Here is a 27,998-nt window from a genome sequence, read left to right on the forward strand (position 1 = left end):
AAAGTTCATCCATTTTTGTGAATATAAATAGAAAATGGCAACCTACTCCTGTACTCTTGCCTGGAAAATTCTGTGGATGGAGGAGCCTGGTAGGCTGCAGTCCATGGGTCGCAGAGTTGGACACTACTGAGTGACTTCACTTTCTTTTTTCATGTTACTGATTCCAATTACACTGCACACATTTTTCACAATGTTTCACAATCCATCCTCCTGCTGATGGAAAATCATGTTGTTTTTCCAGTTTGGGTCCATTATGAATGAAGTTTCTATAAGTATTTTTGTACATGTCTTTAGTGTGTATGTGGGCTTCCCTCATGGCTCAGTTGGTAAAGAATCCGCCTGCAATGCAGGAGACCCCGGTTTGATCCCCTGGAGAAGGGATAGGCTACCCACTCCAGTATTCTTGGGCTTCCCTTGTGGCCCAGCTGGTAAAGAATCTGCCTGCAATGTGGGCGACCTGCGTTCGATCCCTGGGTTGGGAAGATCCCCTGGAAAAGGGAAAGGCCACCCACTCCAGTATTCTGGCCTGGAGAATTCCATGGACTGTATAGTTCATGGGGTCACAGAGAGTCAGACACGACTGAGCGACTTTCATTTCACTTAATGTATATGTATTTTCATCCATATCCTGCATCTTGGTTTTCATTGATACTGAAAAACAGTTTTCCAAAGTGCCTAAACTAGTTTACAATGATACCATTAATGTATGAAAGTTCCAGTTGTTCCATATCCTTGATTACCCTTGATATAGCTAGTCATTAACTTTAGCTATTTTGGTGGTTTTATGGTGGCATCTCATTGTGGTTTTATCTTCCCTTATGACTAATGAAATCAAATACTTCTTAATGTTCTTGCTATTTGAATAGGCTTTCAGTATTCCAAGTATTTTTGCCTTCAAAAAATCAGGTTGTCTGTGGTTTTTTAATTCATTTTTGAAAGTTCTTTACATATTGTGAGAATGTGTTTTATTTGTTGGATTTGTGTGTTATAAATTATAGCTTCCAGTCAAACTATGGCTTATTTATTCACTTTTTGATAAACAGAAATTCTTAACATTAGTATAATCCATTTTATAGCAAGTTCTTTTGCATCCTATTTATTTTGTGTCCTTTAATATGTATTAAAGTCAGAATATTATTCTTCTATATTTTATACCATAAGCCTGATAGTTTCAGCCTTTACATTGAGACTTTTAACCCACTTTGAATTAGTTTTTGTGCATCCTTTGAGGTTGAGATCAAAGATCAAAGTTCAAAAAATGAACCATAAGGATATTCAATTTGCCTTGTACCACTTGTGGAAAACTTGCCTTTTTCCTACTGAACTTCAGGGTTGTAAATCAAGTGCCCATATATATGGGGATCTATTTCTGGATTCTATATTCTGTTTCATTGATCTACTTTTCTAACTTAGCACCAGTGCTATACTGGCTTAATTACTGTAGTTTTATAATAAGTCATGAAGTTTGTTGACATCCTTTAGCTTTGTTCTTTTTTAAAAAAGATTACTTTGATAGATACATTTTTTGATGTCCAATAATGAAGAAATGTTATAGCACTCCTATAAAAATGCAGTAGTATGCATCCATAAAAGTCAAGATTATAAAATTTTATATGATGTAGGAAAACACATAAGAAATAATACTGAGTCAACAGAGAAGGACGTAAACTTGGAAAACCTGTATGATCTCAATTATGTAAATGGAAAATAATTTAAAAGAGGATGAAAAGTAAATATGCCAGCATGTAAATCATGACTGTCTCTTCAAAGTGAGGTTTTAGATATGTTTCTGTTTTCTTGTTTGAGCTTAGACCCATTCACCACTTTTGTATCTTCATCTTAGTATAAAGAGCCAAGCCTTGCAAACTACATTTCTCATAATCACACATTCTTGCTTTCTGTCACTCTGTTAGGACTGGCCAATGGAAGGCACTAGACAGAGGTGGAGGGTGGGAGGCGGAGAGAAGACAGGGCATTTCTCTCTGCCCCTCCTCTGTCTCAGGCAGCATTTCCAGGTGGCAATAATTCCACAATTGTTTCATCTAACCCTGGCAACACCTCCCTCTGTGCAGCTCTGCTTCTCAGTTCTGAGACCATTTTTTTCCTTTGTCCTGCCATCCTTAAGGGTGACAATGGGTTTCTGCTAATTTCTGGGTTACTCCTCTATCCACTGTTTGTACCTTTAGTTCTCCCGGGACACATGAAATGAGTTTCTCCTGTTAAATTTCCTCTATTGAATTACATGGCCTCGCTTCTGTTTTTCTAACTGGACCATGACTGACCTGGTAATTATTATTTTCTTAATGGTATTCTTTTACATTTTTAGAAATTTGCTCAGCTATACATAGATGGCTGTTATAATTTTTTTCTTCCATTTTTTACCCAAGATGCTAGAGAGGGAATCAAACCTTTGGGCAATTTAAAAATTATTGAGGGTCTACTGTGGGCCAGATACAAAGCTATCAATGAATTGACCACAAATGATTGTGCTAGGTGCTATGGATACAAAAGCTACAAAAGATGCTACACTTGGACCAACTTGATGCTAAACTCTTCTGATCTAATTTTCTTTGTTTCTCACTTCTATAATCAGAAAGAGTAGAATGTGTATCACATAGGAAATAAACAGAATAAACGCATTTATTTTTTGAGCAGAAAGGATAAACCAGATTTGTTTGGATCTTGGAATCATGTAGAAAGGGCAGGCTTGACATGCTGATTCTTGGGAAGGAGTCTAGAGACAGGATAATCTGAACTACAGAAAGAAGGATTCAGAGGGAGAATGTGAATCTGGAGTGTTTTTTCTGCATTGGCTGAGTTCTCCTGAGGGTTGAGCTGGAGACAGAGCAGTGCCTTCTTCCCATTATGTCTTTCTGCTTATATCTTAACTGTCCTGTCAACATAAAGCCCTAAGAGTCATAGGTGTAGTGTCGCCGTTTCGTTCATTTGTCTTTCAGAAGCTGGGGAAAGGTAAACTGAAGTCTATAGACCAACAGAAAAGCAGGGTCTGGAAGTAAGGCGTGGCCAGGTGGGTGTTTCATCAGGGGTGGAGTCACGTGGCGTCTCTGTGCTCTCCACGCTGGACATCTGGGGCAGGACCTTAGGACTCGGTCTCTCCCTTTCCAAAGCACTTACACTCAGAGAGACTGTGTGTGTGTTAGTAGCTTCAGTCCGATTCTTTGCGGCTCCATGGACTGTAGCCCATCAGGCCCCTCTGTCCGTGAGATTTCCTGGGCAAGAATACTGGAGTGGGCTTCCAACTCCTCCAGGGGATCTTCACCACCCAGGGATCAAACCTGGGTCTCCTGCACTGCAGGCAGATTCTCTGCTGCCTGAGCCACAGGGTGATGTCTAAAGAACCTGGCATTTGGACTCAGAATACCTGAGTCTTGGTTGAGGCTCTTTAACTCTCTCTCACACTCACACACACACACGAGTATGTTATTTATTCTGTGAACCATAGTTCCTCCATCACTACAGTTGGGGATAATAAAACTCACCTAACAAGGCAATTTGTAAATCAAATCTGCTGCTTTCCATGATGTAATAGCTCCTTATCTCCGTGTGGTGGTGGTGGCTTCCCTGGTGACTCAGCGGGTAAAGAAACTGCCTGCAATGCAGGAGACCTGGGTTTGATCCCTGGGTTAGGAAGATCCCCTGGAGAAAGGAACTGACTACCCTCTCCAGTATTCTGGTCTGGAGAATTCCATGGGCTACATAATCCATGGGGTTGCAAAGAGTCGCACACGACTGACTGACTATCATTTTCACTTTCGCTTTCTATCTCCCCATAGAGAGTCCATATTCCTTACTGTGACATATGAAGCCTTCGTCTCACTCTGTACCGTCTGCTCTCTTTTCCTATCACTGTCCTCTGAGTCTTGGTGACTTCCCCATACCTAAGGGCTGGCATGTTTCTCTCAGTGATTTCCACAGCCCTAATTCCTTTACTACACAAATCATTTTCTCTCATGCAAAACCCCTTTCTCTATGATCTGGATAGCAAACTTCGCCTCTTACTTGAAAACTCAACTCTTCTTGGTTGTCTTCCCTTTGTTCTGCAGGCCTAATTAAGTACTTTTGGCTAATCCATTTCATCTGTGCAAACCTCTAATAGTAACTATAACTGTTTATCTGTCTTCCCTAAAGGACTAGGAGTTCCCGTAGTGTAAATTTTTGTATTCTCTGAGACTAAACCATTAGTTGTCCCATAGAAAGTGTTGAGTAAATATAGACCAAATAAATAAACACAATTTCAAGAGTTGAGGTGAAATATTTCTGGTGAGGTGTCAGGAAGTAGCAGAAAGGCTGATGAAGAGGCGAGATGCATTCTGACTCTGATCTCAAATCATCCAACAACCTTGTCTCTCTGGGTCTTGGTTTTCTAATCTTAAAGCAAAAATATGGAACCAGATGACTTTCTTTAAGGTCCCTCTCAGCTCAAGTATCTTCTTCCTGTCCTTCCCTTGTGTAACACAGCAGAGATTCTAGCTCTTTGGCTAAAGGATCACATCTGATGGCAGTTAAAAATAATGAAAAATTAAAGTACAACTGCCAAAACTTTGGTATGGGGGAAAGGTGTTGTATTAGACAAGAAAATCTCGTTTTAAGTCTTATCTCTGCTACTTCCTAAGAACGATACGATTTTGCTTAGATAAGTCATTTCTTTCCTGGGAACTTTATCTTTCTTATTTGTAATGTGGGGTAGAATAAAGGCTCCACAAAATCCATGTTAAAATTACATTAATATATTTAAAAACTCTAACCCTCTCAACCAAACAACAGAGTATTATTGTTTTGATTATTACCTCTCTCACCAATTTGGGACCTTAAAAGATCTACCTTGAAAACCAGAGGAGCTTTTTTAGATGATTTCTTAAAATGGATCATTGATGTTAAATTACTGGCCAGAAATTTGCACTCTAAATTTTGTAGTCAAAGCGTTTTTTACAGTGTTCACTCTGCCAACTGTTTCATTGCTCAGCTGCAGCCCTCAATTGCTTCAGCTTTGAAGTTAGACATGAATTAAACTGTCTCCAGCTTCAACATTTGGAGGGAAATTATTCAGTGGTAAATTGTCTCATAAACCCTGATCAAATGTACCATAAAACCAACACAGTGGACAATGTAAGCTGTATAATAATTTCTCAGTGACACTGGATGGAGCGTGGGGGCTTCCAGAACTCAAGAGAAGTTGATACATATCTCCTCAAATAAAGCAGTTTTTCTTCTTAACTGTTACTCCACTGAGAATAAGCTGTCAGTGGTGTATGTCGGTATACTTGGATATCTGTATATGTTAGTTCATGACCCATATGATTCAGGCACCAAAAATATAAAACAGTTCATAATGTTTTCATGATAATGAGGATTGAGAAGCAAATGGTTTTCTTGCACCTTTTCACCCCAGGTTTTTCTCAGAATCCAACAATTGACCTATAGGTAAACTTTCTGGATAATATAGAGGATACAAAGCAGATGCTCAGTTGTCTACATGGGCTGGACCACTCATCACCCCTTGTCCCCATTAAGGGCACTGAGAAGCATCCAGCCAGATGGATTTGAGAGTCACAAAGCACCACCCTGCAATTCCTGCCAAGACTGTAGAGTTGTAGGGTGGGGAGAAGGAAATGGCAACCCACTCCAGTATTATTGCCTGGAGAATCCCAGGGACGAGGGAGCCTGGTGGGCTGCCATCTATGGGGTTGCACAGAGCTGGACACTATTGAAGCGACTTAGCAGCAGCAGCAGCAATAGGGTTCTGGAATGACCTCAGAGAGGACCTGGACTCCAAGGAAAGAGACCAGATGACTTCTTCCCTTATCTCCCACCCAACACAACCTTCCAGAGAAGTGGGAGAGAGAAACGCTTTCCAGAGAAGAGGGAAAGGGAAAGATGTGGGAATCATTTTACAGTTTGTCAAGATACAAATTCATGCAGGACCTCCTTAGCAGTCCAGTGGTTAAGACTCTGTGCTCCCAATGCAAAAGACTCAAATTTGATCCCTGGTTGGGGAACTAAGATGCCACATGCTGCATAGTGTGGCCAAAAAAATGCAGATTGATTCTTTTTTTTTTTTTAAGATATAATTTGTACAACTAGTATTTTCAGCAAAATAGCATTGAATGTATTACTTGACCAGTACTGCTTTCTATTAGTGATTCTGTTTTCATATACAAAATAAGTAGTAATATATGATGGTGAAGGACTCAGACCCTGAGATCAGAGAATTTGGAGCCAAATCCTGATCCTGCCATTATTATTTCTGTGACATTGAACAGGTTACAATAACTTGGTGATCTCAATTTTCTCATCTCTAATGGGAGATAATCTGAAGACTTACCCCATAGGGATGTTGTGATGCTTAATGGAATACCACCTGTAAGGCACTTACAAGCATGTTCAGCACTTAGACTTCCCCAGTGCATGTTAACTGCTTATTTCTATGCCTTATGATCTTCTCAGGGGCAGAGACTATGGATTCATTCATCCAATAAACAGTTTTTAACCATGTACTGTGTGCCAGGAATGGCAAAGATGGGTAACACACCAGTGCCAACAAGGGACTCAGCATCTAGTGAAAACAAATAGGTACCTTTCTACGAATACTAAGATAAGTACTATACCATGTATGTGGGTGATTTTAAGGGACCCTAGTGTTGTAATAATTCTGCTCAAGAGACCCAAGTAAGACTGAGTCTTGAAGTTTGAAAAGCATATGCCAGATTTACGAGGCAGAACATTCTAGGGAATGTCTATTTTCTCTGTTAGAAACATAAAATGTGTCTGTGTGTGTGTCTGTCTGTGTGCAAATGCATATATATTGAAGATTGAATACATTTCAGTCATGATTATATATTTCCTGATGTGTCACCTTTTATTCTATGTATTTCTTTAGGTTTTAGGTAAATACAGATTTATGATTTTTCCATCTTCTTGGCAGAATTCCTTTTAATTATTATTTCTTATTCTTTACTTCACTAATCCCTTTTTCCTTAAATTGTTTTTGGTGTAATTCTAATATTGCTGTACCAGCTTTATTTGATTCATATGTGGCTGTTAACTCCTGTTTCATACACTTACTTTTGATCTTTGGGCCATTGTGTTTTGGCTATGTCTCTTTGATGAGGCATTTAGCAGGATGTCTTAAAAATCCAATGTGATAATCTCTAACTTTCGGCAGAGGAATTTAATTCACTTATAATCAACTTTATTATTACTTTTTGTATATATTTCTACCATTTTTTGGGTAATTTTCATTTCTCATTAGTGATACATAGCTTTTAGTGGTTCTTGAAGCAAGTATCTATCAGTAATAAATGCTCTAGTTTTTTGTGGGTCTGAATATGTCTTTCTCTTACTCTTTGCTGTGGATTGAATTGCATCCTCTCCCCCAATTCATATGATAAAGCCTTAAACTCCACTACATCAGAATGTGACTATATTTGGTAATAGGGCCTTTAAATGGCTAAGTTAAAATGAGGCCATTAGTGTAAGCTCTTATCCAATCTGATTTCCCTCTATGAAGAGAAAATTTGGACATGCAAAAGAGACACCAGGAGTTTATGTGCCTGGAAGAAAGACCATGTGAGGATGTAGCATGAAGAAAGCCATCTGCAAGCAAAGGAGAGAGGCCTCAGAAGAAATCAAATCTGCTAATACCCAGATCTTGAACTTCCAACCTCCAAAACTGTGAGAAAATAAATTCTGACTGTTTAAGTCACACAATGTGTGGAATTTTATTATGGCAACCCTAGCAGTATGCTAATATACCTTTGCTTGATAGTCACATGGGGTATAGATGTCTAGGTCAGATCTTTCCCCCATCAGCACTTCGTAGGTATCTGTTGAGTTCTGGCAGAGATTGCTACTGATGAGTAACCTGCCATGTGCCTCACTATCATTCTGTGTTAGACAATCTGTCCTTTTTCTCTAGTAGTTTTGGAGATTTTCTTGGTATCCATAGTGTTCTGCCCTTTGTGTGTAAATACAGTTCAATTTTTATTTATCTTTAGCCTTCCTTGTCTTTCAAAGTCCAAGGGTCTATCATGCATGCTGGAAAAGTTCTCATCCAGTATTTTTTCATATACTGCTTCTCCACCCTTGTTTAGAAGAGGGTCAATAACAAATCACTTGACCCAAATCCTAGTTGCACAGTTGTCTGTTTCCTTCCTAGAGCATTATACAAATCATAGCCCTGGACAATGGGTGGTATGACTTTAAGCCTTTCTTCATGGATTGGAGAGTCCTGCCTGAGACTCTCAGTTTTAGCTTACGAGATTCACTCGGTTCTCTGCCGCATGTGGCTCTCCTTGCCTCAGAAGCTCAACTACTCAGTGTTGGCTGGCTAGGTGAAGAGCCTAGTGGACCACATCTTTAGCCCCTGATTATTGCTGTATTTTGGTTCTATTTCTGGGCCACAGAGATGCTTATCTTTTTTTCTCAACCACAGTTATTTTTTTTTTAACTTTTCTTTAGAAATACTTTTGGATTCTCAGAAGAACTTCAGTGATAGTACAGAAAGTAACTGAATACCTCCCACCAGCTTCTCCTAAATTAACCTCTCATATAACACAGGTTTTTAATGTTTTTTCCTTTTTGTAGTTGATCTCTCATTTCTGAGTGTTTGGCACTCAAGGACACTGGAAGCATGAACTCATCAAACCATATCGACCAGGAATCTGGCCCAGGAATCTTCCCATTGACTAACCATTTAATCATCCACCCATTCATTCAATAAGTATTTATTAAGCACTTATTTTGTTTCAAGTACTATTCTAGGCACAGAAGTTATAGCAGTGATCAAAATAAGCAAAAATTCCTGCTCTTGTGTTGTTAAAATGTTAGTATTGGAGACAGAAACTTAAGAAGATAAAAATGGTAAAATATGCAGTGTATTATATTGTGGTGAGTAAGTACTAAAGTGAAAAGGCATGGAAAGAGGATAAGAAGTGTTGGGGGCAGGTAGGGATGTATTCAGCATTAAATATAAAGCTTGGGGAAGTCTCCACTGAGAAGGACAATTGAGTGAAGACCCAAAGAGTTGTGGTCATGAGCCATACAGATATCTGGGGGAAGAGATCAGCCCTCAAAATGTTAGGTAGTTAGAATAGGGAAAAGGAGTCCAAAATGGCAGTGGCTAAAAGACAAGGAAGGGAAAAGCCTGTGAAAATAGAACAAAGGAAGGTCAAAGAAAGGTCTGAGGACCGGAGTGAGGACTTCAGGTAGAACAGCACTCCTGGTTGAGCCCAATTTGCATAGGGCAGGCCCAGGGGGAAGAAAACATATAAAAGGAGGAGCCAAGCTCACTCGCGCTCTCTCTCTAACCTTCCCCCCCACCCCCACCATGACAGATGTCAGGCAAGTGTATGCTCCTCGGTTCTTGTCTTGTCACAGCAATGATTTGGAGCAATGGACATTAAAGCCCTTGGCGCATCACAACTCTTGGGTTTGGGACAAACTGTGTCATAGCTCTTAGACAAGTCAGTGTTACAGCTCTATTTTATTTAGAAGATAGCAGGAGAATCCATCCTCAAAGAAGAGAAGAGAGTGGAGGAACGCACCAGCGTGTGGAAGGCGGGCGTAGGGGGTAGAGAGAGAGAGTGAGCTTGGCTCCTCCTTTTATATATTTCCTTCCCGCTGGGCCTGCCCTATGCAAATTGGGTTCAGCCAGGAGTGCTGTTCTACCCAAAGTCCTCACTCCGGTCCTCGGACCTTTCTTTGACCTTCCTTTGTTTTATTTTCACAGGCTTTCCCCTTCCTTGTCTTTTAGCCACCGCCATTTTGGACTCCTTTTCCCTATTCTAACTACCTAACAAAAATAACCTGAAGAACTAGGCATTAGAGCCCCCCAAAAAAACTGAGGTTCAGAGGAATTAAGTAACTTGCCTCTATACAGAAGTAGTAAATGAGAGAACTGTGATTCTGACCCAGGTCTTCCTGACCCCAGAACTTGTGTTCCTATCTGGTTGACCAAGCACAGATTAACAGAGACACACATCCCTTCAAAGGTGCATTCTGGTCCTTTCACTCACATAACTTAGTGCTAAGCCATGGTGTTCTCATAAACCTTTCAAGAAAACCCTAGAAATCTATTTACAGACTACTTGAGGTTTTTCAACACAGTGTTTTCATTGAACTAGCTGAGCTTCATAAAATATGACTTTGACTTTCCTAGCCATTGGTCTGGAGCTTGAGTGGTCATGGCCAGCCTGGAAGGTAGCCAGTGCCTCTGTTTTGTCAGCTCCTGCACTAATAGGAAAGCTAATAATTCTTTCCAAGAGTGTTTGTTCTTATTTTCCTAACTTTGGGTACTCATATCATGCACTTCTGTCAAAATATATTGTGGAAAATGAGCCCTTATGAGCAAACTCTACTGACTCTTACAAAGCAGAGAGACAGCCAGTTTATATTAGAAAAAAGTTTGGATTACAGAGAATCTTGGAGGACAAGAGCACCTATAATTTGTTCTTTAGGAAGAATGTAATAATAACAACCTGTTCCCAGGTGGAGGTCTCATGGAGTCATTTTATTGTTTGTGAGACTATCCTGGACCGTTTAAATGCAGATGATTCCTGAGCCTAACTTTTATGAATTGGATTCAGGTCTTTCGGATGACAAAGAATGTGCTTATTCATCACTTACCCCTCCTACAAGTAACCATTCTTTGTCAAATGCCGATCCCTCATGAAGGAACTAATGGCTTCTCCAGACTCAGCCCCAGCCTCGGTCAGTAGTCCTGCCACTCCCTATCCCTTGCTCTTTCCTCCTTACCCTTATCATCTCATGTACACATGCTCTGACCCCTTACACTAGTTCTTATTTCCTTGAATTTCCCCACCAATATAGTTTTGATCCAATGAGTCCCTTGCCTGGAGAGCTTTTTCTCTTATCCTGCATATTAAAGTCTTGCCTCTTGTTCATGACCCTATTCAGTCAGGGCTTATATTCCATAAATCTTCCTAAATCCTCCAGTTAGAATGAATTCCTCCTTTATCTGTGCTTCTATAGTTTGAAAGAAAAAGAAGGAGAGGGAGAGGATAAGAAAGACAGAGAGGAATGGGGGAGGAGAGGAGGAAAAGGAGAGAGGAGGAGGAGAGACGATGCAGCAGATCAGGGAGGGGGATGAAAAACGGAGAAGAAGAGGAAGGATGGGGAGAGGGAGGAGAGGAAGGAATATCACTATGATGGATCTTAACATGGCTTGCCCTCGGTAGGTTCAAATGGATAATTTTTATCTTTCTATCCCTCTGAGGCCCAGCCCTGTATTTTGCACTAGAAGATATTCACTAAATTCCTATTGACTCAACAGATGAGGATCATTAGCAATTAGCACATGGATGATTACTGTGAAATAAGTGAAGTTCTACTCAAGTGCTGGAAATCATAGGTGTCCTAAGTAGATTAAATGATTCTGCAACAATCTTGTCTATATATTTATATACTTGGCTAGATATTGTTGCTTTTTCATTTTCCTTTTCACATTTAAATTTTTACAATAGACAATGGATCAAATCTAGTTAAATTTTTTAAAAGTCATTGTTAGGTAGGCTCTACACTCTTGCTGAGGCTGTGGAATACACCAGGATTTAGAATAATAAGTATAGATTATCACTATGTTATCACTTCCACCCATTGCCAAATTGATAAATCTTTCTTTTACTTTTTAAATTTTTATTGATCTATAGTTGATTTATTAGGACTTCCCTGGTGGCTCAGATGGTAAAGAATCTGCCTGCAATGTGGGAGACTTGGGTTTGATCCCTGTGTCAGGAAGATCCTCTGGAGAAGGGAATGGTTACCCACTGCAGTATTCTTGAGGACTGTTCTCTCTATATATTTTTGTGCCAGTACTGTTTTGTTGATTGTAGCTTTGTAGCATAGCCTGAAAATCTTCTTTTCTCAGAATTGCTTTAGCTATTCAAGGTCTTTTGTGATTCCATACAAATTTAAAAATTGTTTGTTCTAGTTCTGTGGAAAATGCCGTTAATCATTTCATAGAGATTGCATTAAATCTATAGATTGCCTTGGATAGTATGGTCATTTTAACAGTGTTGCTAAGTCTCCCTTTTATTGAAACAGTTCTGTTTTAGAAAACAAATATGTCTCCTCCCATTTCCTAAAATGTGGACAATACCTCTCTCAGAGGCTTCTCTACATCTTAGGTTAGATAATATTTGAAGGACAGTAACACAAAGACTAACTCAATAGGTGCAAGATAAATGGTGTAATTATTATTAGAGTTGTTAACAATGATTCCCTCTCCTCGGTCACTGTCAGTCCAGAGCTGTCCTCAGTGGACACACCTGTAGCCCCTGTACCCAAAAGGTCAGATACCATCCTAGGCATGAACAAGCCAGGCAAAACTGTTCTGTGGTTGCTCATGTCTTGTAGGTATCTGCCTATTTCTGATGAACTTGATCAAAGTGATCACCTCTTTCTGCCATTGGTTCTTTCCTTTCCCAATTGAGCAAGGACATATAGGCTTTGGTGGTAGCTCTTCCCACCTCTGAGGAGACCAGTTTATTCTCAATATAGTCCTTCAGAGAAAGTACAATGATGGCATTCTGGGTATAATTTTTTAACTTTCCATTTTGAAATAATTTCAGACTTACAAGAGACAGACTTCAATCCCTGGGTAGGGAAGATTCCCTGGAGGGAGGCATGGCAACCCACTCCAGTATTCTTGCCGGGAGAATCCCATGGACAGAAGAGCCTGGCAGGATAGAGTCCATAAGGTCATAACAAGTTGGAAAAGACTGGAGCAACTTTACATGTGCAAACACAGGCACGCACACTAACAAGGAAATTTCCCTTCTCATTACTTCTTCCATTCATATATTCATTTATTATTATCAATATGAGCTCATTGACTCTTATTTTAGTCTTTGGTTATCATCTATTACATTCACTATTTTGTGGCTAACATTATCCCAGACTTGGCCATCTGGAGCCATTTCAAGTTGGCTCTTGAATCCCTTTGACAGATTCTTACATCTTACATTGTTTTGCCTTCTGAGAGTTGTGTTGAGATTATATTGATGTAGATCAGAAAAATAAAATGTCTCTGATCCACCCCAGTGAATTTAAGTGGCTCTGTTGATAATACTGCCCCTCCAAGGATTGTGATTTAGCTGTGCCTGAAAGCTGTTCTATATACCTTGTATGTAAGTATTATATAGATGGTGTTTGTGTGTACATCTGGTTTTTTCAGCTACTCCTATGTGGTCTGACATTACTGCCTCTCCATTGGTAGTTTCTTTGAACCTGACAACACAATTCCCTGTGGCCTCTTGGGCTCTAAACCACACTCTTTCTGCATCGTTCTTGCACTGGATTCTATTTAATTAACATTTGATTTTGCCTTGCAAGACCCTGATATACATTAGGAGGTCACCACCCAGCCATTTATCTTTTAAAGTAACTGGGCTGGTTATTTTTTTTAAAGTTCCATCAGGTTAAAACGGTTAGCAATTTTTCTCCTTGCAGTATCCCTTCATCCGGGACCAGACGGATAATAGATCAGTGTAGGTTCAGATGCATTGCAACATTAGTCATCAATTAGGTTTAAACCGGCACAGTAATATATCATTTATCTTGCCTGCCACGATTCTTCTGAACATTTAATTTTTTAAGGCCTCTTAGATTGTTTTTTTTTTTCTTTCTAACTGGCCTTCTGCCTTTCTCCTTTGTCTCCGACATAGTCATCTCCTTAAGGAACAATAAAAATTAGATTTGTTTGACCTGCTCTCAGGGTTTGTTTCAGCAAGATGGATTTTAATAGCTTTGACTGGTTGGGCAGACAGCTTTTATGTAATATTCCAGACATTTACGCACTGTCTTCACTGCGCCCGGAGCAGGTGTGTATGTGAGAGGATGTGTGTGGGTGCCACTAAAGAGCTCCTTACTATTCCTTTCACATCAGATAATCCTCTGGGAAATTGCTCACTCCTAGATACAGTGGGCATCTCATTAAAAGCTCCAGTCATTGGCATGTCTTTCTCATCCTAATAACGTTTTTCTAATCTCCTGCATTCAGCATGTATTGTATTGTTAATGTTAAAAGGATGCTCTTTGTTTAGTGGGGATCTTTCTAAATTGACTTGGATTGTAATGGGGGCCTCTCGATTTTTTCTAGCTGTGCAACAACACCTCTCTGTGAATATTTTAATTGAGGGATGGGTCAGTTTCTCATTGCAAGGTAGATTGAGGTCATGACAAGAACAATAGTTTTGAGGCCACACACACTAGGGTTTGAATTGTGACCCAGCACTTTATTAGGTGAACTGCTTTGTGATCCAAGCTGGTGACCCTATCTTTCTGAGTCTCAGTGTCCATCCTACTAGAATGGTAGAATAATGATATTACCTACATCACAATGTGTCACCAGTTTTCAGTGAAAGTGTAGAAGACTTGGAGTGTCTGACACAAGATTAGGAATTTTTTTCTTAGCATCACTGAATTTAGCTTTTTCTATGCAGGTAAGGATAATATTTATTCAGTATTCATGCCATGGATATTTACTGAATATAAACTTGGTACCAACACTCTTCCAGACAGGGGAAGCAGACAAAATTCAGACCTCGTGGAGGCTAAATTCTTATGAAGGAGACCGATAGTAGACAAGGTAAATAAATAAAATGTATGGTATGTTAGATAGTGCTAAGCACTGCAGAGAAAAAGATGAAGCAGAGTTGTTGAAAAGATTAAATAAGATGACATGTAAAATGTTCCTGGCCAGTGTCTGGTGCATAATCAATTGTCCATTAATAGTAGTCATCCATATCAATCATTTATTCATTATTTCACACATTTATTAAATATGTGTTGAAACAACATTTCAAGCTAGGCACAGATGTTGTAATTTGGATGTACTTCTGGAACTTTTAGGCACTAAATTCATTTATTCATTCTCACATTTTTTGAACTCCTATGTTACACAAGACCTTTGGCTAAGTGCTGGGACCTGGAGATGAGTAAAGTAGGTCCATGTCCTCAAGTTACTCAGAGTCTTATGGAGTCTTAACTATGAAGCCAAAGAGCTGAGAAGAGAAATTTGAGAAGCCCCTCTTTCTAGGGACCTAGAAGGAGGTGGGATTCGGAACGTTACCATAGAAGAAAGGAGGAAAGCAGGTTAAGACTCCTAGCTTGCTGTGATCAGGCTTCTGGTAATATTTACAATTTCTTGGTGCTGATGGTAATGTTCTTTGATGTCCCAGGCTCTTAGACAACCCCCTTCAACATCTCAGGTCTTTCTCTGAAGCCACCTCTGAAGCTTATCTGTATCTCAGTGAGAGCAGAGCATAGATGTGAGGTGGAACTCAAGCCCACATGCTCTGCTGTTAGACAACCCTTAGCTTCTGTTGGAAGAACTATGAATTACAGGCTGAATTGGCATTTCTTATGCTGGGGGAAAAACATCACTGGAGAAAATAAGTAAAATTAATCAAGAATTTTTACTTTATCTTAGTATATTGAAATGACTCAGTTTTAATCTTAACCCTACCAAGAATGTGTTGTTTACATGTGGGCTCTGAAAAATGCAGGGGTTTGATTAAATGAACTTCTGGCTCTGAAAATAATTCTACAAAATGAGTTAATTTAATCCCTTTATTCTCATTCACAGAGTGTTCATCTAACTATCCATTGTTCATTATTTTTTCATTCAACTAGGTTTTTGAGCGTCTTTTCTGCCAGTCACTGTGCTGCAGGACATAATACAATAAACCATGGTTCCAGTCTCAAAAAATTGACTCTCTGGAGAGGGTTTTTCAGAGATTTTTTTAAATTCTCATTTACTTTACTAGACAGAATAATAATAATAACAGTATAATTCTCCCTCAACATTACTGTATAGAATGATAACCCTGTGAGGGACACAGGGCAATTATTAGTCCCCTTTGTTCCCATCCTAAAGGGAAAGAAACCAAGGCATTGAAAACTCCCGTGAGGCTAGCAGAGGCTCATTACACACCAGGTACTAGCAAGGCTGCTAGTAATACAGTAGTGAACAAGTAGGTGATCAACCATCCAGACTTGCCTGACACTGTTTAGTTGTAAAACTGAAAGCTCTTGCATCCTAAAACCTGGATGCAGCCAGGGCGGGTGGATCCCATAAGTTATCCTATAAAATTGTACCCCCATCACAAGACACTAAGTGTCATGCCAGGAACGTGAAATGAAGTTCAGTATGACCTTATTGATTTGAATTTAAACAAATGGAAATCATGACAAATATTTATTTCCCTAGAGGCCTGAAATGTGCCTCGCTCTTTTCCTCACGAACCCCCAGTTTAGATAACTACTAAACAGATAGGAGACATCTGCTTCATGGAGAAACCAAAGGTAATAGAAGACATTGATATCATGATGTTGCAGAGGACCAATTTAGGCCCTTTCCCTTCACTGTCTTGAGTGTTGAATAATGAGCACAGGGACCGAAGGCTGTCTTTGAAGGATGTGTTACTTAGGGTATCTTTGACAAGTAGTTTTACTTTGGGGGATGGGGGTTGATGGGGAGACAAAATTCCATGAATGCTATCAGCCATGAATGAACCACTTTACATTCCATAAACTCTACCCTTCTCGAAGCAGAGAGCTTCCTGTCTCTACTTATTTTAAAGACAGCCTTATGCAGGTCATTTCATTGAGTGAAGAGGGTGGTGGATGAGGATCAGGGAAACCTCAGGCCCTTCATATAATTTGAAACCTTAGGCTAGTGTGTTTCTCTCCTGAGGTCTCAACATTTCCACCTGGAAAGAGGCACAGACACATCTGCCTTTCTGGAGAGGCCAAGAAATAAAGAGGTGCCCCCACACCCCTTGCAAAATGTTGTGAAATCTTGGAAGGGAGGTCCAGGTGATCATCATTTCATGATTAGACTGTTCAGTTTTAATCAACAAATAATCCTGGCCCTGGTACTAAACCATGGGTTATGCTGCGCAAATCACATATCTTTTCTGATTTATTCCTTTTCTGAAACTTGGGGAATTGCATTCCTATAACAAAATGTTGTTGTAAGGATTAGAGACAACATTTAAGTAGAGCCCCCAGCATAGCACTGAACCCTGGGTGAGGTAATAAGATGTTGTGAGACCTTGCATTGGACCCGAAAGGTGTTTATGGTTGTTACTACATGAAACACCTATTTTGATCAAAGTTGTACTCATATTTATCCAAAAATTTCTTTTCTGGAGCAAACTGTATTGAGCCAGTTTATAACTTTGAATTTCTATACAGTACCATTCACTATTTCTGAGTGTCCTACTTAGATTTTATTAGAATCAAATATTTCTTTGTAAATTGTAAACTGAATATTATATTAACCAATCATCATTTTTTCCATATCATATTGATCTGATAATAGCTTCTGGCACTGCCAGTTTTCTTTTGTAAGCATTAATTCTATAAAATTCAGTTTGAAAATCTATTCTTACTTAAGAAGAGTTGATATTTCTGTTAACTGATAGCCAATAACATGTTATACTATATATGGTTTTATCATTATCAACTGTGTTTTATGCCAGTTATTTTTACCAGTGGTGCTCATTAAGAATTAACCAGCATAAATCAATTATACTTCAATTAAAAAAAAAGAATCGACCAACAATTGAACTGAGAAAGGCTGAGAAAATCTATGGTATCTGTGTTTTCTTTTTTAAAAGCAAAGGAGAAAGGACCTTTGTATAGCAGAGAGGTCATCCAGGATGATGGGATTCCCTGGTGGCTCAGAGAGTAAAGAGTCTGCCTGCAATGCAGGAGACCTGAGTTCAATCCCCCCTGGGTTGGGAAGATCTGCTGGAGAAGAAAATGGCAACCCATTCCAGTACTGTTGCCTGGAAAATCCCATGGCTGGAGGAGCCTAGCGGGCTACAGTCCATAGGGTCGCAAAGAGTCAGACACGACTGAGCAACTTCACTTTTTTTCTTTCATGTAGTATGACTCAGAGTCAAGATGATGGGGTCAAAGCATCTGACTTCTCTCCTGATCCCTCCCTCACCCCACCTTGCCTGAGCTCCTGGCCTTGGCCTTTGACTGAGCCCCACCTGAACTGGCCTTATTCCTGAATTATGAAGTACTGGAGCAAAGGGCTACACTGAAGGGCTTTGTAAGCTTGTCAGTTTCCCCATTCACTTCATGCTCAGTGCCAGCCTTCTCCCCACTTCACTAGCTCATCTCAGCAGGGCTTGCACCCAGGTCTGGAAGAAAACTTGTTTTAGCAAAAATCTTGTTTCAAACAAAAGTTGATCTTGAGGAGTAAAAGAGATAGCATTAATAATGAACTTCAGCTTGATACCTGACGTGGCAGCCCTTGATATGTAAACTTCATTCCTCTACCCTTGTCTTTCCTTCTTAGGGAGAGAATGTAGCCCAGTGAATGGGAATGGGCTCGGAAATCAACTGAGCTGGGTTAATATCTTCTCCTATTTTTTTTTCTGTATGTTCTTCTGTGAGTTATTTGGTTTTTTTGAGCTTCCATTTTATTAACAATAAAATGGGAGAAAAATATCATTTCTATCTTAACATTGTTGTGAAGATTTAATGACAGTGTATGTGAAACAGTCATCTAGGCACTGAGAATACATGATGAACACAAGCCCCTGTCTACATACAATTTAGTGGGGGACCCAGCCTGTCACAAATAATGATCCAATTGATAAATTATTACAGTCATGATGACTGTAGTGAAAGAGGTGTTATAAAGGCAAATAAGAAAATCTCACCTCATTGAAGGTTGGTTGGGAGCATCACTGAGAAGGCATGATGGTTATGCCATGTTTCCCTGTGTGTGTGTGTGTGTGTGTATAAGCAGTGATTACAAGTAGAGTCTTTATAATTAGGCATTCATAATCTTGAATCTTGGCTTATAAGTGAATTTTAGCAAAGTACTAAATTCCCTAAATCTCACTTTCTCATCTGTAAAATGAGGATCATAACCTATTTATCATGCAGATCTGGCCTGAGGATTGCCCTCCCCTTTCTCCACATCTCTTAACTTTATTGAATGTTTTCTATGTGCTGGGCACCATATACTTAATATGAATAATATCATGAAATTGGGACTATTAAAGCCCTGAGAAAACTGAGGCAACCAGAAGTTAGGCAACTTGTCCAGAGTCATACACTCGAGATAGAGTAAGATATAGTTTCAACCCAAAAATTTGACTCATAAGGCTGTGTACTTTGCATGCACTGATCATATGGAAAGAAAGTCTAGTATCTGGGTGTTTTTGCTGTGATTCTTTATCATTGGGCTCGTTTTCCACAAAAAGAGCATAGGAATGTACTTTCCTCTCATCCATCTCCCCAAGAATCCTTGCTCACAATAACTGTTCTGTAAGTGTGTCTTGAATAGATGAGTGAGCTGGACCTGGCAAAGGCAGCTTTGTTTTAGAGCAGGTGGGTAGAGGTGGGAAGGGAGTGAAGACCCACACCCCTCCCCAGTACCTTCTGAAAGGCTTTCAACACCCTTGATTGCTATGTGCTCTGACAAATGCATAAAATATGGTTCCCTTCCAGCTGTTCACTCCATTCATTTCTGGAGAGGTGCCAGCCACCTATTTGATCAGCTTTGAGCAGCAGTAGTTAAGGCTGAGCAGGGCGCAGTCAGTTGATAAAAGGGTAAATATTTTATAAACTGTATGGTAAATAATGTACACATTCAGAGAAACAAGGTGAATCTTTTATAGGTCTCAGTCCCTGTTAAGTCTGGAATTAAATGCTGGTGCTGGAAGAAATAAATGCTAGTCTTAAATCTCCCTACCTTACAGAGAGTCAAAGGCTTGCTCTTAAGCCCTGGATAAGAAGTTCTATCTCTGTTCCCTGCTGCTGAATTGCTCAAATTGTGGTATCTTTCCTCCAAGAAAAAAGGTCCAAGGACTTCCCTAGCGGTTATAAAACCCCATGCTTCCAATGCAGGGGGCATGGGTTCAGTCCCTGATTGGGACCTAAGATCCCATGTGCTGAGTGGTATGGCCAGAAAATTTTAAAAGAAAAGAAAAAAGGTCCATTTCCTTATCCCAATGCCATATGTAAAGAGAGATAGATAGATATATACACAGTATATATATACACAAACATTTCTTTACCAACATTTATATTTTTATGTTATTTTTTGGATTACGTGTCTACTGTGAACTGTATTCTTACATGTAGGAAATTTTAGTCCTCACAGAAATTCCAGTGAGATGTACAGGGTAGGTTCATATACATATTTGGAATTTCATTTATATTTGTTGGGAGCCTGTCTTGTGCCAGGTCCTCTTCTGGGTAATGGGTACCCTAAGTCTGGAGTATATAGTCTGATGGTAAGAGATAAATAATAAACAAGAGTTTCAGATGGAAATAAGCCCAGTGGAAAAAAATGAAACAGAGTGAGAGGAATAGCAAGTGCTCGGGGAGAGGCCTTACTCGTAAGATGGCATTTGACATGCTCTGGCAGTGTGAATGGTGGTGGTAAGATTGTTCCTATAATTTCACGGTATTGTAGAGAATGTTGTATTGTGTGGCCCACATCAGAACCAAGGTATTCATTTCCCTGGCTTCTGGAAGCTGCTGGTGGCTCCCACCTGCACCTCTCCCCTGGAACTGCCGCTCAACAAAGGAGATACCTGGATCACATTTTGCCCCTATTGTCTAGGGGCAGTTCACATCCAATGCAGAGTTACAGAGACCTGACCCCTTGTCTCAGTGGGGGCTAACTAAATGGGCATCCTGGCAAACAATGAGGACCCTACTGCTGGCGAGATGTAGAGCCCTGATAGCCCTGGCAGTACAACTGTTAACACTTCAATTAGTGGTGAATGAGAGACCAGTGGAAAGGACCGCACTAGCTATGCTGTATCTCAGCCATTTAATAGGTTTAAAGGAAAGAGTAATTATAAAGACAATGGAATCAGATGGTTGAGTGTAATTAACACATTGGAAAGACATATGAAAGGCTGGGGTGATTAATCACCAATTTATGGCAAAATGTGAAAGTCAGCGGTCCTCCTTGGCAGCATACAGACAGACTCCCATGTAATACAAGCAGAGGGCAGGAAAAAAATACCTGAGTCTCAGTCCCAGAACTTAATTATAACGATAGCAGAACTCTCTTTAGAGAAGATTGAATTCTCAACTACAGTGAACCGGCTAAACCACCTTCGAGTTCATTGATTCTGATCATCAGCAGGAGGCAGAGCTGCTATTATATGATAGGGTCATATAGGGAGGGATCACTTTGACACCCAGGGGAATCACAGGGGCATATTTTGATACTCCTGTAACCAATTTTGATAGTAAATGGACAGAAAGATGGTGATGGCAGGGTCTCAGACTTCATAGGTGCGAATCTGGATTACCCTCTATCTTCCCATGTAAACCACCTAGATTAACAGAGGCTCTGGAAAATAAGAGGGGTACAGATGGGTAAGGAGAGGGAAGTGATGCAAATCTGTTGCCTCCAGGAGGCCAACTGAAGTGTCACGGACTAGTTCATCCTACTCATTTTCCCCTTGTAAGTTTCCCTGGGGAAAGAAAACAAGACTCCAAGAGGAGCTATTCAGTTGAGTTGAACTTATTATTCAAAGCACATAGAGTTGAATGGTACAGCTGTAGTGCTGTACCCCCAGGTCATACACTCATTCTCCCAGCTCCCAGGTATCTGATGAGCTTCCAAACTGGTATATTTTTAGAGGGGGAAGGGACCATGGGCTGAATTTAAGAAGGAAGACACCTAATCAGTCAAATTGTCCCCATCTGTTGGATCACAGAGAGAACAAAGGGATTCCAGAGAAACATCTACTTCTGCTTCATTGACTACACTAAAGCCTTTGACTGTGTGGATCACAACAAACTGTGGAAAATTCTTAAAGAGATGGGAATACTAGACCACCTTACCTGTTGCCTGAGAAACCTGTATGCAGGCCAAGAAGCGACAGTTAGAACCAGACATGGAACAATGGACTGGTTCAGAATTGGGAAAGGAGTATGTCAAGGCTGTATATTATCACCCTGCTTATTTAACTTATATGCAGAGTACATCATGCAGACTGCTGGGCTGGATAATCACAAGTTGGAATCAAGATTGCCAGGAGAAATATCAACAATTTCAGACATGCAGATGATACCACTCTAATGATAGAAAGTGAAGAAGAACTAAAGAGCCTCTTGATGGGGGTAAAAGAGCAGAGTGAAAAAGCTGGCTTAAAACTCAACATTCAAAAAACTAAGATCATGGCACCCGGTCCCATCACTTCATGGCAAATAGATAGAAAATGGGGCAACAGGGGAAATGGCAAATAGGGGGAAAAGTGGAAACAGTGAGAGATTTTCTTTTCTGGGGCTCCAAAATCAATGCAGATGGTGACTACAAACCATGAAATTAAAAGACATTTGCTCTTTGGAAGAAAAGTTATGACAAACAAAGCATTTTAAAAGTCAGACATCACTCTGCCAACAAAGGTCTGTATAGTCAAAGCTATGATTTTTTGCAGTAGTCATGTACAGATGTGAGATTTGAACCATAAAGAAGACTGAACATGAAGAACTGATGCTTTGGAACTGTGGAGCTGGAGAAGACTCTTGAGAATCCCTTGAATATAAGGAGATCAAACCAGCCAATCCTAAAGGAAATCAACCCTGAATATCATAGGAAGGAGTGATGCTGAAACTGAAGCTACATACTTTAGCCATCTGATGCAAAGAACCAACTCATTGGTAAAAACCCTGTTGCTGGGAAAGATTGAAGTCAGGAGGAGAAGGGGGTGACAGAGGATGAGATGGCTGGATGGAATCACCGACTTGATGACTTGAGTTTGAGCAAACTCCGGGAGACTGTGAAGGATAGGGAAGCCTGGAGTGCTGCAGTCCATGGAGTCTCTGAGTTAGACGGGACTTAGTGACGAACAGCAGCAATCAGTCTCCAGTCCTGTTGCAGTGGTGCAAGAATGTAGGGGAGGAAACAGCCACTGCTTGAAAGACTCATTGAATGTTGGGTTAATCAACTCCCTCTGTTTAACAACAACAAAACCCAAGATATGGGATGGGGTGGGTGTAAGAGTTTGAATTACCAAAAGTCCCAGCATAGGTTTGCAGTAGATATGGGATTTGAACTCAAAGATTTTATTTTCTGTATTGAAGTATGATTGCTAAACAATATTATATACATTACAGGTGTACAGTATAGTGAGTCACAATTTTTAAAGATTACACTTCGTTTGTAGTCATTATAAAGTATTGGCTATATTCCCTGTATTGTACAATATATCCCTGTAATTTATTTTATACATAATAGTTTGTACCTCTTAATCCCCTACGTCTAATATAGCCTCTCCTCCCTTACTCTCCCCGCTAGTAACCATTAGTTTTTTTCTCTGTATCTATAAGTCTGTTTCTTTATTGTTATAATCACTACTTTGTTGTATGTTTTAGATTCCACATATAAGTGATATCATACAGTATTTGTCTTTCTCTGCCTTACCTCACTTATTATATGCTCACTTAGCATAATACTGTCCAGAGCTTCCCTGGTGGCTCAATGGTAAAGAATCTTTCTGCCAATGCAGAAAACACTGGTTCAATCCCTGGTCTTGGAAGATCCCACATGCCACAGAGCAGCAATGCCCATGCCCTACACCTACTGAGCCTGTGCTCTAGAGCCCAGGAACCACAGCTGCTGAACCCATACACCACAACTTCTAAAGCGCACACACCCTAGAGCCCATGCTCTGCAACAAGAGAAGCCACCCCAGTGAGAAGCCTACACAACACAAGAGAGTGATCCTCACTCTCCACAACTAGAGAAAAGCCCATGCAACAACAAAGAACCAGCAAGGCCAAAAATAAATAAATAAATAAAATTATCAAAAAATACCATCCAGGTTCTTCCATGTTGTTGTAAATGGCAAAAATCCATTCATTTTTGTGGTTGAGTAGTATTCCATGGTGTATGTGTGTATGTGCATATTATGAATATATATACGTTGCTTCCATATCTTGACAATTATAAATAATGCTGCCATGAACATTGGGGCACATGTATCTTTTTCTTTTTTTAATTTTTTAAAATTTATTTTTATTAGTTGGAGGCTAATTACTTTACAATATTGTAGTGGTTTTGCCATACATTGACATGAATCAGCCATGGATTTACATGTATTCCCCATCCTGATCCCCCCTCCTACCTCCCTCTCCACCCGATCCCTCTGGTTCTTCCCAGTGCACCACCACTTGTCTCATGCATCCAACCTGGGCTGGTGATCTGTTTCACCTTTGATAGTATACATGTTTCGATGCTGTTCTCTCGAAACATCCAACCCTCGCCTTCTCCCACAGAGTCCAAAAGTCTGTTCTGTATATCTGTGTCTCTTTTTCTGTTCTGCATATAGGGTTATCATTACCATCTTTCTAAATTCCATATATATGCATTAGTATACTGTAATGTTCTTTATCTTTCTGGCTTACTTCACTCTGTATAATGGGCTCCAGTTTCATCCATCTCATTAGAACTGATTCAAATGAATTCTTTTGAACGGCTGAGTAATATTCCATGGTGTATATGTACCACAGCTTCCTTATCCATTCATCTGCTGATGGGCATCCAGGTTGCTTCCATGTCCTGGCTATTATAAACAGTGCTGCGATGAACATTCTTTTTCAATCAGTGTTTTTGTTATTTTTGAATATAAACTCAGGGATGGAATTGCTGGGTCACATGGTAGTTATATTTTGAGTTTTTTGAGAAGCCTTCATATTGTGTTCCACAGTGACTTGTACCAACTTACATTCCCACCAACAGTGTACAAGGGTTCCCTTTTCTTAAAAACTTTCATTATTTGTGTTTTTTTGATGATAGCCATTCTGACAGGTGTGAGGTGATATCTCACCATGGTTTTGATTTGCATTTCCCTGATAATTTGTGATGTTGAACATCCTTTCATGTGCTCATTGGCTATCTGCATGTCCTCTTTGGAAAAATCTCTATTGGAGTCTTCTGCACATTTTTAAATCAGATTTTTTTATATTGAGCTGTATTAGCTGTTTATGTATTTTGGATATTAATCCCTTATTGGTCATATCACTTGCAACTACTTTTCCTTTGATATACTGAGTTTGATTGGGTCCCATTTGTTTATTTTGCTTTTTTTCCCTTTGCTTTAAAAGGCAGATCCAGAAAAACATTGCTATGATTTCTATCAGAGACTGTTCTGCCTATGTTTCCCATTAGGAGTTTTTATAGTTTTCAGTCTTATGTTTAGGTCTTTAATCCATCTTGTGTTTATTTTTATAAATGGTGTCATAGAATGTTCTGATTTTATTCTTTTACATGTAGCTGTCCGGTTTAATCAGCACCAATTGAAGAGATGATTGTTTTTTCATTGTATAACCTTGCGTCCTTTGTCATAGATTAATTGACCATAAGTGTGTGAAATTATTTCTGGGCTCTCTATTCTGTTCTGTTGGTCTTTATGTCTGGTTTTGTGCCAGTACCATACGGTGATGATGACTGTAGCTTTGTAGTATAGTCTGAAGTCAGGAAGCATGATTCCTCCAGCTCTTTTCTTGTTTCTCAAGGTTGTTCTGTCTATTCAGAGTTTTTTGTTTCCATTCAAATTTTAAAATTATTTGTTCTAGTTCTGTTAAAAATATTCTTGGTACATGTTTCTTTTGTAATTTGGATTCCTTTTTATTTCTTTTTCTTGTTCTATGTGGTTAAAACTTCCAATATTATGTTTAGTAAAAGTGGTGAGAGTCTGCATCCTTGTCTTGTTCCTGATTTTAGAGGAAATGCTTTCAGCTTTTCATCATTGAGTATGATGTTAGCCATAGGTTTCTCATATACAGTCTTTATTATGTGGAGATATGTTCCCTCTATGCCTGATTTCTGGGGAATTTTTATTATAAATAGATTCTGAACTTGTCAAAACTTTTTTTTTCCCTGCATCTACTGAGATGATCATATGGTTTTTTTATTTTTCAATTCATAAGTGAATAATTTGTGGATATTGAAATACCCTTGCATCCCTGGGATAAATCCCATCTGATTATGGTGTGTGATCATTTTTTTTTTTCAGTCAATTTTTTTGTTGTTGTTGTTGTTGTTGTTGGAGGCTAATTACTTCACAACATTTCAGTGGGTTTTGTCATACACTGACATGAATCAGCCATGGAGTTACATGTAGTTTTGCTTTTATCTCCAATATTCTGGGAGGTGGGTCATAGAGGATCTTGCTGTGATTTATGTCGGAGAGTGTTTTGCCTATGTTTTCCTCTAGGAGTTTTATAGTTTCTGGTCTTACATTTAGATCTTTAATCCATTTTGAGTTTATTTTTGTGTATGGTGTTAGAAAGTGTTCTAGTTTCATTCTTTTACAAGTGGTTGACCAGTTTTCCCAGCACCACTTGTTAAAGAGGTTGTCTTTTTTCCATTGTATATCCTTGCCTCCTTTGTCGAAGATAAGGTGTCCATAGGTACGTGGATTTATCTCTGGGCTTTCTATTCTGTTCCATTGATCTATATTTCTGTCTGTGTGCCAGTACCATGCTGTCTTGATGACTGTGGCTTTGTAGTAGAGTCTGAAGTCAGGCAGGTTGATTCCTCCAGTTCCATTCTTCTTTCTCAAGATTACTTTGGCTATTCGAGGTTTTTTGTATTTCCATACAAATTGTGAAATTATTTGTTCTAGTTCTGTGAAAAATACCGTTGGTAGCTTGATAGGGATTGCATTGAATCTATAGATTGCTTTGGGTAGAATAGCCATTTTGACAATATTGATTCTTCCAATCCACGAACACGGTATGTTTCTCCATCTGTTTGTGTCCTCTTTGATTTCTTTCATCAGTGTTTTATAGTTTTCTATGTATAGGTCTTTTGTTTCTTTAGATAGATATACTCCTAAGTATTTTATTCTTTTTGTTGCAATGGTGAATGGTATTGTTTCCTTAATTTCTCTTTCTGTTTTTTCATTGTTAGTATATAGGAATGCAAGGGATTTCTGTGTGTTAATTTTATATCGTGCCACTTTACTATATTCATTGATTAGCTCTAGTAATTTTCTGGAAGAGTCTTTAGGGTTCTCTATGTAGAGGATCATGTCATCTGCAAACAGCGAGATTTTCACTTCTTCTTTTCCTATCTGGATTCCTTTTACTTCTTTTTCTGTTCTGATTGCTGTGGCCAAAACTTCCAAAACTATGTTGAATAGTAGTGGTGAGAGTGGGCACCCTTGTCTTGTTCCTGATTTCAGTGTGTGATCATTTTAACATATTGTTGGATTTGATTTGCTAATGTTTTGTTGAGGATTTTTTCATCTTTGTTCACCAGTGATATTAACCTGTAGTTTTGTTTTGTGTGTGATATCTTTGGTTTGGGTATCAGGCCAATGCTAATGTCACAGAATGAGTTTGAAAGTGTTCCTTCCATTGCAATTTTTGGAAACAGTTTAAGAAGGATAAGTGTTGGCTCTTCTCTAAATTTTGGTAGAATTCACCTGTGAAACCTTCTGGTTCGGGACTTTTTTATTTATCAGGAATGTTTTATTAGATTCAATTTCATTACTGGTAGTTGGTCTGTTCATATTTTAGATTGTACAATTCTAAGAATTTGTCCATGTCTTCTATGTTGTCCATTTTATTGGCATAGAATTGTTCATAGTAGTTGCTTATGTTCTTTTATATTTCTTTGATGTGAATTGTAGCTCGCCTTTTTTCATTTCTGATTTTATTGATTTAGGTCCTCTCCCCTTTTTTCTTCAGTCTGGCTAAAGTCTTCTTACTTCTGTTTATCTTTTCAACTAACCAACTTTTAGTTTAATTGATTTTTCTGTTTTTTTAGTCTCTATTTCACTTACTTCTGCTCTGATCTTTAAGATTTCTTTTCTCCTACTAATTTTGGGGTTTGTTTTTTCTTCTTTCTCTAGGTCCTTTAGTTGTAAGGTTAGGTTGTTACCTGAGGTTTTTGTTTTCTGAGGTAAGCTTGTATCTCTATAAACTTCCCTCTTAGAACTGCTTTTGATGCA

The 27,998-nt window shown here is 39.2% G+C and overlaps 1 long non-coding RNA gene across 1 annotated transcript in view; it reads left to right on the forward strand.

Annotated features, from left to right (window-relative positions):
* Positions 1-7,662, forward strand: part of LOC136164032 (uncharacterized) — a 37,804-nt gene extending 30,142 nt beyond the window's left edge. The window contains exon 3 of the long non-coding RNA XR_010662317.1: positions 7,529-7,662. This is a non-coding gene — a long non-coding RNA (uncharacterized lncRNA). The remainder of the gene's footprint in view (positions 1-7,528) is intronic.
* Positions 7,663-27,998: the final 20,336 nt, after the last annotated feature.

The sequence above is a fragment of the Muntiacus reevesi genome, chromosome 1 (genome assembly GCF_963930625.1).
Source record: "Muntiacus reevesi chromosome 1, mMunRee1.1, whole genome shotgun sequence".
NCBI lineage: Eukaryota > Metazoa > Chordata > Mammalia > Artiodactyla > Cervidae > Muntiacus > Muntiacus reevesi.